Source organism: Hypanus sabinus, chromosome 3, assembly GCF_030144855.1.
Source record: "Hypanus sabinus isolate sHypSab1 chromosome 3, sHypSab1.hap1, whole genome shotgun sequence".
Classification (NCBI taxonomy): Eukaryota; Metazoa; Chordata; class Chondrichthyes; order Myliobatiformes; family Dasyatidae; genus Hypanus; species Hypanus sabinus.
The window spans coordinates 116,241,616-116,255,292 of NC_082708.1; the positions used below are offsets into that span (position 1 = coordinate 116,241,616).

The following is a 13,677-nucleotide window of genomic DNA, read 5'->3' on the forward strand; positions in this document are numbered from 1 at the left end:
TAACAAGCAATGAATAATAGATAATTTTTGTGACTGAGATGTCAAGGGTTGCAACTTACTGGGAGATCTTACAGCCTTTAAGAAAATAGAACTTTCCATCCAAATAGTTTGGATTCAGTCCAAAACTGAATATATATGTGTAATCTTTGAATTTTAAACACCATAATGCATTAATGATAAAATAAGCCCCGTTGTTGAATTGGAAAAATTTGCTGAGTACTTCATTTACTTTTCTTTTTGTAATATTGGCAATGTGACTGAAATAGCCAATTTTCTTTTGATAAAGTAAATCAAATTATGATCAGAAATAATGAAATATTTTACTCTTTCTTTAGAAAATATAAAAAAAATTGCTACTGCCTTGATGAAGTGGTCAGCGGACTTGTGCAGCCAACGGGAGTAGTGCATTGTGGAGATGGATCACAGAGGCTCTTCATTTTGGAAAAGGAAGGTTTTGTAAAGATTTACACTCCTGATGGCGAATTACTGAAGGAACCATTCCTTGACATTCACAAACAGGTTCAGAGTGGAATAAAGGTTGGTATTTTCTCCTAATATTAATATTCATCCATGCTGATCTGTTTATTAGTAGAAATTTGCAAAGGTAAAATGTGTTTCCTATTTGGGGGAAAAATATACCATACTGATGTGATTTGAGTTTCTGAATGGTAAATAGTCTGTTTAACAACTTAGTATACCATCTCCAGTTTAAGCCAAACTTGATTACAATTCTTTGCATGTTTGATTCTGAGTTGCTTCAAAACAAAAACCAGAATGCTTATTGAGTTTATTGAGCGGATGTCTGACCACAAAACTAAGTATGTCAAAATGCAGTTTCACTAACTCTGGTGGAATTGACTTTCAAAGGCAGTACCCAACACACTTATGCTGTCATGTAATATTTTCAGGAATGTCAGCCAAGGATGAGCTTCTTGGCAATTTCTTCTACTGGTACAGTGAATAAGCAAATGGAATTCTTTGTTTTATATTCTAGGGCTGGAACACGGAAAACAGTCTGATGAATAATCCCTATTGGCAGTTTCCCAAATAAATTTCAAATTAGGATTATTATAACTAATGCATCCTATGGCAAAATAACAAACTGATATATATTAACAGCCTCACAAGTGAATAAAAGCTGTATATTTTGTGTATCATATTGTGATTTAGGTGGTTAGCTTAAACAGTTTTAGTACTTTATAATCTCTGAGATTATAAATTTTCTCTTCCCTTTCTGTCTATTCAAATCACACTGCCACTAAAGTCATACAACAAACAAAACAACGTAACATATTTTATTGTATGACTTAAAATTATCTTCTAATAACAGCTTTGTAGAGATAAGAAGAGACTCATTATGTGGAAAAAGCTTAAAATGGGAGCAAAATCCATATCTTTGTAAATTTCGCTTGGTGTTCGTTAGATCTTTGCTGCTCCAGAACATGGAAGCTGATTTCCTGGTAGGATAAGACAAATGCAGAATTTATCTTTTTATCTACTGTGAGACCGAGAACCACTGAGAAGAGGCTAGATACTTCAATAAGAAATGCATAGAGAGAGATAAATGCACTTTTTCTTATCAAGTATCCATCAGCTATTTACAACGGGATATTGATGGATTCCAGAAGCAAATTTTGTGGTTGTCATAGGTATTGGAATGCTTACTTGGTTGAAATAAAAGAGACAGGAATATATATATGTATTTAAAAACCTGAAATCAATTCAAGATGCTAGAAGAGTAAGACTTTGGTGCTAAACCAAAGAACCCATGGGATTCAAGACTTGTCCAGTGCTGAGGTAGATGATTAGAGTTGAGGCTTGCAATTGGGTTGTGCATTTGCCTCCTGCCTCAGGGCTGGGAAAGAAAACGTCTGGCCATTGCCTTGACTCCAGCTGCTATTGAGTGACCTCTGCTGGAAAGCTTGTGTGGATGTTGGATAAAGATAAGATGCAAAGAACGTCAGGCTTAGTCCACTGATATTGATGCCAATGCTGACAAGTGAAACACAGCTACTGCACAAATCTAAATTAAATCACAAAAAACTTATGCAGGACAATAAAACCTTACAGTGCGGTGGGAAGCCATTTGACAGTTCATTTCAACTAACTTCATTTGCTTTCTCCTTATAGTTTACACCTTCATTTATATATTCATAATTTCTCTGAGAAGCACCAAGTAATTCATAACTTCTCCATTTCATACCACTAATAGATCTATGATTAGAAGAAAAGGAAACAATCTTTTCAAAGGAATTTATCCTAGTCTTTGTACTGAAACAGAAGGAGGCTTTTTGGTCTGTTGAGAATGTACTAGCCAAAACTACGAAAAGTAAGGGTCCTGGTTGTCAGCCTGGTAAAACCTTATAGCAATAGTCACAAAACTCTGATTTGCTATTTCTTTTGTTTTCTCCCACTAAATCAGTATTTCACACATAATTTCCCCACTTCCATAGAATTTTACATTCTTTTCAATGGTGCTGAAGTTGAGAGCTTCACATTCTTAGGAGTGAGAATCACCAATAGTCCATCCTGGTCCATCCATATAAACGCCATAGCCAAGAAAGCTCACCAATACCTCTACTTCCTCAAGAAGCGAACGAAATTTGGCATGTCCCTGCTGACCCTTTGCTTTTTAATTGAAGTACCAGATAAAACATCCTACTGAATAGAACAAGGTTTGGTTTGGCAACTGCTGGTCTCCTGAGTGCTAGAGAGTTGTGGACACAGCTCAGCACATAATGGAAAGTAGCCTCCCCTCCATGGACACTTCTTTCCACCTCAGTAAAGCAGCAAACCTAATCAAAGATCATACCCACCCCTGACATTTTCTGTTTTCCCTCTCCTATCGGACAGAAGATATAAAGACATGAAAGTATATACCACAGGTTCAGGGACAGCTTCTACTTTGCTGTTACAAGATTATTGATTGAAAAGATGGATTCCTGACAGCACAATCAAGCTCATTATGATCTTGCACATTATTGTCTACCCACACTTCTTATAGAAGGAAAATATTTTTATTCAAAAAACAAATACAAAGTACTATGGTTGCTATAAACCTTAGGTAAACATGCAAAATGTTTAAAACTGAGAGTAGGCCAGGATAAATTTTCCTTGTATTGATTTATGTGATGTGAGTGTTACTGATTGTTACTGTCCATCGCTTGAGAAGGTGCTTTTTGGATTACAATAATTCCTACCAGGAAATAACCTCCACGTGGTGTCGTGGTTTAGAATTTTGGCTTATGATAAAGGCAGAATGATCTATTTACAAATAATAATAGTGTGAGACTTGTAGAGGAAACTGCAGGTTACTGTTATGATGTGCTCGCCTACCTGGTTCTGGCGGTAGAGGTGTCTGGTGTGTGATGTTCCATCAAGATCCTGGCAAGCTGCAGAAGTACACTTTGTAGATGGTCTATATTGTAGCCATGGTTGGAGATGCATGTATCATGGTCGTTTCTTTTGTCTTACATATGATGATAAGGCTTTGAGTGATCAGCAGATTGGTCATCCACCACAGAGTGAATGATTAAGGGAAGTGCATGTATTCCAGCAAGATCTGATCCATTCATTGGGATTGATCATTGCCTCTTACTGTGTGCTATGAAGGTTACCTGCCACTGACACCTCGTCTGAAAACATGCGCTGCAGCATTATCTAACGATGAAGAAATGTTGTCCAATCAGTTGTGAATGCACCACCTTTTGACCTTATCTTGAAGGAAGCTACATGAACAAAGGGGAACTAAAGATGAATGAGCATGGTTAAAGACCCAAGGATTGTCTCCAGCCACACCTATGGAGGAGAAAATGATAGCACCCTAGACTTTAGGAAATGGACCAGAAAGCAACATATCTGAATATTCCAATAAAACTATGATTTTCTAATTTAAGTTCTCTATCCAGCAGAGGACATTAATCTTCACATCCTGCACAGGTGAAGCCTGACACAGAATCCACAACTCCATAGATTTCTACAGAGAAGAATTTATTATTTCCCTGCATTCCTTTTTTAAATTATTTTGGTATTACTTTAATAGATTTAGTTATTTGTTGGTGTTTTCACCTTTTTTTATTAACTAATTATTTACTTCACGTTTGATTTTAAATGGTTCAGATTGCAAAGCTTTTAGAGGCATTTCAGGGTCGGGCTTCTTAGGCAGCTGGCTTGTTGCTGGAACCAAGCTGCTGAAGTCTTCCATTGGGCTCTCCATATTCGGGTAAGGTGAGTGTGGACATGAGATAAGATGATAACTAAGAATTGATTCAGTTGGGTCATTTTTGCCATTAGTTACAGCAACTAAGGAGATAATTAAGTATCACCTTGTGCACTTCATTTCTTTATATAGTCAATCAGTATTCACAAATTAAAGCCATGGGGTCAGCATGGGAACAGGCCCTTTGGCCCAACAGGTCCCTGCCAGCCACAGCATCCTACCTGCTAGTGCCAGATGCCTGCAATCTGCCCATAACCCTCCAAGCCGTTCCCCTCCATGTACATAACCAGATGCTTCAATGTTGCAATTTTAACCGTCTTGACCACTTCCTCTGGCAGCTCAACCCAGGTGTTCACCATGTTCTGAATAATGTTACCTCTCATGGCTCTTTTAAAGCTTTCTACTCTTATCTTGTGTCTTGGACTCTCCAACCTTGGGAAAAGACTATGACTGTACACTTTTTATATATCCCTTGTGATTTTATTGACTTCTTTAGGATCACCTGTCATTCAACTGCATGCGAAGGAATAAAGATCCAACATGTCCAACCTCTCCCATGCAGTAAATTTATGATTTCCCTGAGAATGTGTGTACATTAGAAATCATCCCTAATACATATATAAAATTGGAAAGGTACTTAATGCAAAAAAGCAGTGAGAATTAATTCTAATTTGGATCTTTTTATTGAATGTCATCTCCCATATTTTGTAATGATGTGTGCAATATTGTCATGTGCATACATATATGTACCTATATATCAGATATGTACATATTGAATACATATTTGAATTTTGTATTGCAGTACATTTTTAGAATAGTGAAGATGTATTATTTTCTAGCATAATTGATCAATAGTTTAAAAACCAGAATTGTGTAGATTACACAATTGTTGTTCCTCTCCGTGCTTTTTGTCTCATCGGGTGGCAACCTTGCTGTTTCCTTAGCATTTGTCTGTGCCTTATCATGTTGAGTCGCTCGCTCAACACTCAACCCAACATGGATGCAGAGCATGCAAGGAGCCGGCTGGATTCAAACCCAGGATCACTTTCCTCGAAGCCACTACACCACCGACTGGCCTAGAGACCGTTGAAATGCATTGAGGGATGATTAAACTTAGTTGAATCTGTGGCTCAAAAGTCAGAGACACAGAGGAAAGAATTAGAAAAGTAATGATTATAGCTTCAAAAATATAGTCTCTATTCAAGAAAATCATTTAAAGCAGAGTTACTAGAATTATTTACATTATTTTAAACCAGAATTTAATTTGGAAACTGATGCACCATCAATAACTCTTGGAGACGGGAAGCAAAAGATAGGCTTTTATTAGCTGCAAACGTGACCACGACATCTTGGAGACTGAGGGAGGAGCAGTGCCTCCAATCGCCTTTATACAGGGGTCTGTGGGAGGAGCCACAGGAGCAGTCAGCAGAGGGGCGTGACCAGATAGGTATACACATAGTTTACCACAGACACCAACCAGTACAAAATTGCCTGCTTGATTGGTGCCATTTCTACTGTATTAAAACATTCATTTTCTCCACCAGGTTAATTTGGGAATATAACACAGGAACTTTATTGCTGCTAGGCCTTAATCCTGGACTCCCCTCCAGAAGGCCAGGAGCAATTCAAGAGAGTGGTTTACCATCACATTCCCAGGAGCAATTAGAAATAGAGAACAAACAATAGCCCTACCAGTGAGTCCATATCCCGAAAGGAAATAAATGAGAAGAACATGCAGGCAACTTCCACAATAGTTGTGATTTAGTTTTACTTGGAGATACAACGTGGAATAGGCCCTTCCAGCCCTTGGAGTCACAACACCCAGAAACCTCCAACATCCCCAGTTTAACCATAACCTAATCATAGGACAATTTACAATAACCAATTCACCTACTTGGTACTTGTTTGGACTATGGAGGAAACGAGAGGAGCCAGAGAAAACCCACACATCCCATGGTGAGGATTGTCAGAGAGTCCTTAAAGAGGACGCTGGGATTGAACTGTGGCATGTGGCCAAGTGGTTAAGGCATTGGACTAGCGATCTGAAGGTCGTGAGTTCAAGCCCCAGCCAAGGCGATGTGTTAAAAGCCAAGGCGTTTAACCGCACATTGCTCCAGTCTACCCAACTGAAAATGTGCACCGGGGGTTAACCTTGCGATAGACTGGCGTCCTAACCGGTGGAGGTGGGGGAATCTCGTACTGTCAGTCGCTTCATGCCACGGAAACCGGCATAAGCACCAGCCTGATGAGCATATAAGGCTTAGGACAGACTTACACTGGGATTGAACTCTGAAACCCAGAATAGCGTTGTGCTAACAGCTACAATACCTTGTAACCCAAGCTTTCATTTAATGAAAGATTGGATTATGTGGAAACTGTTGTCTTGTAACTTCAAAATATTAAACTAATCCAATGGGAGTCCAGGATTGCAGATCCAACTTCATGTTTTACTTTAAGCAAGGCGCACACGTATCCTGTGGTAGAGTGATGTCTTATGCGGTTTGAATATTTATAAGTATAACCCGTAATGAATTATTTAATGCTTAATCTATGTTGAGATTCATCCAAGGCTGCACTGGGACACATCACCAGTGATGTAACCTGTAGTCATCGGCTCTTTCGGGTTTTTCAGCATTAGATACTCTCTCCCAGGTCAGGGGTTGATCGGGCCCTGGCTTGTGTCCCAGCAGCACTGGTCTACAGGTCACACCCCTTCTGGAGGCTCGGTCAGCAGCCTCTGTGACTGTCCTGATGGCTCTTTTCTTTGCTGCCCCCGTAATGTCACAAGCAACCAGTGTAATGTAGTGTATATGGATTTCAGCAAGGCATCTGATAAGGTGCCCCATGGAAGGCTTATTGAGAAAGTAAGGAGGCATGGGATCCAAGGGGACATTGCTTTGTGGATCCAGAATTGGCTTGCCCACAGAAGGCAAAGACTGTTTGTAGACGGGTCATATTCTGCATGGAGGTTGTTCTGGAATCTGTTCTGGGACCCTTACTCTTTGTGATTTTTATAAATGACCTGGATGAGGAAATGGAGGGATAGGTTAGTAAATTTGCTGATGACACAAAGGTTAGGGGTGTTGTGGATAGTGTGGAGGGCTGTCAGAGGTTACAGTGGGACATTGATAGGATGCAGAACTGGGCTGAGAAGTGGCAGATGGAGTTCAACCCAGATAAGTGTGAAGTGGTTCATTTTGGTAGGTCAAATAAGATGGCAGAATATAGTATTAATGGTAAGATTCTTGGCAGTGTGGAGGATCAGAGGGATCTTGGGTCCGAGTCCATAGGACACTCAAAGCTGCTGCGCAGGTTGACTCTGTGGTTAAGAAGGCATATGGTGCATTGGCATCATCAACCTTGGGATTGAGTTTAAGAGTCAAGAGGTAATGTTGCAGCTATATAGGACCCTGGTCAGACCCCACTTAGAGTACTGTGCTCAGTTCTGGTCGCCTCACTACAGGAAGGACATGGAAACTATAGAAAGGGTGCAGAAGAGATTTACAAGGATGTTGCCTGGATTGGGGAGCATGCCTTATGAGAATAGGTTGAGTGAAGTCGGCCTTTTCTCCTTGGAACGACAGAGGATGAGAGGTGACCTGATAGAGGTGTATAAGATGATGAGAGGCCTTGATCGTGTGGATGGTCAGAGGCTTTTTCCCAAGGTTGAAATGGCTAAAATGAGAGGACACAGTCTTAAGGTGCTTGGAAGTAGGTACAGAGGAGATGTCAGGGGTACGCTTTTTACGCGGAGAATGGTGAGTGCATGGAATGGGCTGGCGATGGTGTTGGAGGCGGATACAATAGGTTCTTATAAGAGGCTGCTGGATAGGTGCATGGAGCTTAGAAAACTAGAGGGCTTTAGGTAACCCAAGGTGATTTTTAAAGTAAGTACATGTTCGGAACAGGCTTTGTGGGCTGTAGGTTTTTCTGTGTTTCAGCAAAGCCTCTACACTCCACCTGTACCTGTGGCACCCTAGCTTTCAATTAATGGAAGTTTGGATAATAAGGGATCTGTTAAGTGTTGTATCTTCAAAACTTTCAACTAATTCAAACTTAGACATGGGAATCTGGGAATGTGGGGCTAACTTTGTGTTTTACCTTAAGCAAGACATGCATGTATCATGTGGTAGTGTGATGACGTGTGCATTTCCACATACATGCATTACATAGAATCCATAATGAATTACTTAAACAAACAAGAATGCTTAATCAACCAATACATATAAAAGATTACTCAAATATTATTGAAATATTAAAGACACAACACTCTTCCTTGCTTAGGTATTAACAACTCAGTAGAGAATGCATCTCAACTATATACACAGTGGATTACATAATGCAAATACTATATACAGAAATTCACAGCATAGTACATTTTTCAAATTGTCATTATCACTCCTGAAGGTTTAATCACTGGAGGATTTTTTACTCTTGTGAGATAACCTCTTTCCTGACAAGGGGGATCTCTCTGCTTGGCAGGTGAGTCTTATGGCTGTGAAACAATCTCAGGTTCTGAGCCTTCTCCATGGTGGTTGTAGGAGTTGACTCTGTGACCACAGGAAGTGGTTCTGACAGCAGTAGCCAACCTTCTTCTTTTTCTTCTTCTAGTTTGTACATCCTGATCTTGGGAAGGTGCATTTAGTTCACTGGAGTATTCTCTTATTTATCCTTCTATTGCTCCGTTTATGATCTCTCCTTTTGGTTTCCTCATCCACAACATCATCTCATGAAACCCTTGTTTTCGTGTCTCCATTGACACTTTTCTTTTCGGCCTTCTGTTCACCCAACAGTGCTTTGGCCTTTGCATCTATGTTTATAAGTAGCATTTTGGTTTCCACTTGAACTTCAAGAAATAACCTTAATGCATGTAGAGTAGATTCTGGATCTTTATACTCACAAAAGCCGAATACTTGCAACTTTCCTGAAACTCCTTGAACTTTCTTCCAGCTTAAAACCAAGCCATAGTTTGTAATTAACTGCCTGATTAACATATCAGAAGCTTTCCAAGATAGTATTGCCTACAAAAACTGTTAAAGTCGGACCACTGCTTTCATCATTTAACGATTCCTCTGAGCAGCATGATCCTTCTTTGGTCCAATATGGTTTCCAACCAGAGGCACAGAAGTTGGCACCAACATCTGTTTGCCCTCTGTTGGACAACGTTTCATGGTGTTCAGCACAGTTGCGGCATCGTCCAGTACCTTTCTTCATTCGCTATCGGTTGACTTTATTGCTGGGAAAGTGGCAAGCAGATAGTGGATGAATCTCCAATCAAGTTGTAGTTGTCTCAGCCTTTCATGTCATCACAATGCTGGTCCTCCAGTTCTTAGCACGTACAAGCTGAATGTGGCTTGTTGGTTTTGTATTTCACTGTCACGAATATCAATCCCAGAGGAGTTATCTTCTCTCCAGTATAAGTTCTTAGCCGGATGTCTGCAGGTTTTGGTAGATTCACTATTGCTATAGCTACTTGGCCCAAGACCCTGGGATTTAGATCATTGGGTCCTTAAGTTTTATGAGTTTTCAAGCTCACTGTCTTCTGTTGTACTATATTTTTTACTAGTATCTATATTCTTCATTTCCCCCTTCTCGCCAGATCTATGATTCTTAATATTTTTTTGCATATCTGAAGAGTTGTATCTGCAGGGCTATGCATCAAATATTGAAAGATGCAGTTAGGCTGTTAACTCTTTCTGTATCTAGCACGGACTGAATGGCCGATAAGTCAACCGGCACATCTAAGTGTAGAATCCTGATCTGTCAGTTGGGTGGGAATGTCATAGGGCTGCTCAGAATGCAGAATGACTCTGTTTTGTTAGTGGTCTTCTGGGTCTGAATGATTGGGTTTGGACAGACGGGATTGATGGGCAGAGATAAAATCTACAAGTATCATGATTTTTAAAAGTTATGATGCTTATATTTTAGAAACTCACTTGATAGCCATGGCCTGCAGCATTTCTTTCGAGGACCATAAGCATTAAGCTGCATATGAACTTGATTTTCCTAAGTGATGTTGACTCGGATGTTTCAAGCATAATGATCTTGCTGTGAAGGTCTCAAATTGAACTAGGGCGCAAAATATTCTTACAAATCAAGAACCTATCAACCTTCGTTTGGCCTCCACAACCATCTGCGGCAATGAATTCCAAAGACTCACTGTCCTCTAGCTAAATAAGTTCCTCATCTCCGTCAGCAGATGTTGGAGGTGCAGTCCTGATCAAGGGTCTTTACCTGAAACATTAACTGTTAATTTCCATCCATGGGTGTGGCATGAGTTCCTCCAGCGTTTAGTGTGTGTGCTCAAACAGAACTAGTTTTCCTGTTCACAAATTTGAATCTGTTTCAGATCCAGTATTATGTGTTGATTTCTCCCCGGTCTTCATGAAAAGGGCCCTCATGCAGCCGATGTTACGTTTGCACTTTCTGCTTGCCACGTTGGAAGTAATGCCCAAAAAATGGCATATACTGCCGAGTCTAGGCCTTTATCTCATTTTATTGCCAATTTGCTTGATAGTTTTAAGTATCACAAAAGCATACCCTTTGCTGGTGAAACAGCAAGCAACCTGCTGGAGGAGCTCAGCAGTTCAAGCAGCACCTGTGAGAGGAAAGGAATTGACAAGGTTTTGGGTTGAAACCCTACATCAGGAGTCCTGAAACATCGACAGTTCATTTCCTCCCAAAGATGTTTCTTGGCCCACTGAAATCTCTTGCAGATTGTTTGTTGCTGCAGATTCCAGAACCTGCAGTTACCTCTGTCTCCCTTTTCTAATGGGCTTGTGTGGTAATTGCTTTCATTAGAGTGCACTGCAAAAAGTTTGGACAGGACTTACATAATTATGGAAATCAAGAGCAGACAGATCAGAAATCTGACTGAACCATTAGCAGCTGCTGTTCCCAGCAAAGGGGTTTTGACTTGCTTTTATAGGGTGGAGACATGAAATGCATGCTCACAGAACTCACAAGCCCAGACTAGAGTCAAGGCACTTTCCCCCAAGGCCTGATTTTGGGAAAAAATTACCACCCATGCTTAACTGCTGCTGCTCCTGTCTTTGGAATGTGACATGGGAAAGATATGATGTAATGAGGGTTCGGCCAGTCACACTGTTCACACCTAATTAAATATTAATGGACAATATCTGTTAGGTTTTGTAACTCCATAATAAAATTGAAAGAAAAGCACAGGAGCCGGGATAAATTGGTCTACTTAGTTCACCTTAATGAGGCATACTCATATAACATGGTAGCATAATGACGTATGCCATTCACATACTTTTACATATAACTCCTAATGAATTATGTAAATAGACAAAGAATGCTTAATCAAACAATATATTTACAATATTAGTCAAATATTAATGAAATATTAAATACACAACACTCCTTCTTGCTTAGGTATAAACTCCAACTCAATATAGAATGTATCTCAACTTATATACATATATACTCTATATATACATATACTATATTACATATATAGTAACTACTACATATACATAACTACTACATATACATCCACAGCTTGTAAATTTTAAATTGTCCCACTCAGGCCTAGACATGTAATCGCTGTGGAAGATTTCATACTCTCGTGCGTTAACATCTTTCCTGAAAGGGTGTGGGGGAGGGGGGTGTCACTCTGTTCGGCAGGAGAGACTTGCATGGTACAACAATTCTCAATCCCTGCATAAGGCAACCTTTGTCAAGGGCAAGTTCATCCTGACACAGGTAAAAATGGGGGAACTGGGGTTTCTGCTGCACATTCCAGCCATTTTAAGTTGCCATATAGACCTGAGAGCGTGCGGTGTCTTTCCTGGTTTCTCTTTCTGGTTTCTGCTGTAATAGGGAGACTTTCGATTTGCATTAGAGAAAGTACATCCAGTGGAGTGTTCTCTTCTGCAGATTTTTCAGGTATTTCCTTTTCCAAGGGTAAACAGGATAATCCATCAGCATTTCCATGAGTAATTGTCCTCGTGAATTTGATTTTGTAATTGTGTTCTCCAAGAACAAAGCCCATCTCTATATTCATGCTGCTGCTGTTGAGGGAACACCCTTCTGTGGATTAAAAATGAACATTGGTGGTTGGTGATCAGTAAAGAGGGTAAACTATCTCCCATACAAGTACAGATTGAAACATTTTACACCCCAAACCAGACTCAAGACCTCTCTGTCAATCTGCGCACAACTTTTCACTGCAGCGATAAAGGAGTGTGATGCAAAGGCTTTGGGGTGTTCACATCCATCATTCATAACATGTGACATGATTGCACCTATGACATAAGACAAGACTCACAGCTTCACCAGACCATGTGGATCAGAATGTGTGAGTAGTGTCTGATGTCATCATTTCCTTCGCCTTTTCGAAAGCCACCTCACACTGTCCATTTCCATTTTTTCCTGATCTGTAGCAGCGAGTTCAAGGGGTTGCTGGGTTTGGCAGGAACCTTTTACAGTAATTGACAAATCCTAAAAAGGACTGTGACACATCCTTTGGCCTTGGGGCATCCACCTCTGCTTGAATTCTCTCAGTAATCCTTGTGCATCAGCAGTGCGACCACAGTAAGTGATGCTTGGTTTAAAGAATTAACACTTGTTGCACTGTGGTCTGAGCCCATAATCTTCTAATTTTTTAAAGCACAGTCTTGAGGTTTTGGATTTGCTCCTTGTCATCCTCACTGGTAACAATGATGTCATCAATGAGCGCCTGGGCAGCCTTGCAGCACTTGATCCATAGCTTTGGCCAGAGTGCAGGTTCCAGAAATTAAGCCTTTTGTGAGTGTTCATGGTGAGAAACACTTCGGTCTGTTTTCCATCTCCATCTGTAGGTAGGCCTCAGCTAAGTCCACTTTGCAGAAGTGTTTTCCTCCAGAAAGTTTTGCAAAGATATCCTGTATCCTGGGCAGAGGGTATGGATCTGCTTTCAATACTGGGTTGATGGGTGATCCAAAACCACCACAAATCATGACAGACCCATTCTTCTAGGCTACTGGGACCACTGGCATTGCCCATGGGTACCAGTTAACCTTGCAAAGAATTCCTTCAGTCTCCCTGCAATCTAGCTCACTGGCTGCTTTATCACAGATGGTATAAGGAACAGACAGGCTTTGTAAAACGTGTGTGGCATTTCCATTTAACCCTATTTTACCCTTGATACATTTGAATTTTTCAAGGCAAGCTATGCATTTCCACCAGCAAAACTGGCACTCCCTTCTCGTCAGCTATTCCCTTTGCTTTGAAACACAGCTCAGTTTGTTCAGTATGCATGATTCGGTTACCTCTTGTGCAACTGAACGTGTCTATCTTTCTGATGTAGCCATCCAGTTTTGCTATTTTTAAGAAATTGTTATTATTATCATCTGGTACTCACTATTTATGAATTCATAAATTTTATCAGTGTTCTGCCTTTTTTTTTAACTGGACCATCTCTCTCCCCTTCAGAAGAAAACACATTCTGCACCTTC

The 13,677-nt window shown here is 40.3% G+C and overlaps 1 protein-coding gene across 1 annotated transcript in view; it reads left to right on the forward strand.

Annotated features, from left to right (window-relative positions):
* Nucleotides 1-339: 339 nt before the first annotated feature.
* LOC132391589 (hedgehog-interacting protein-like) overlaps nt 340-13,677 on the forward strand; it is a 133,052-nt gene continuing 119,714 nt past the window's right edge. Inside the window, exon 1 of the mRNA XM_059964977.1 lies at nt 340-537. The gene's annotated coding sequence lies outside the window, so the exon portion shown is untranslated. The remainder of the gene's footprint in view (nt 538-13,677) is intronic.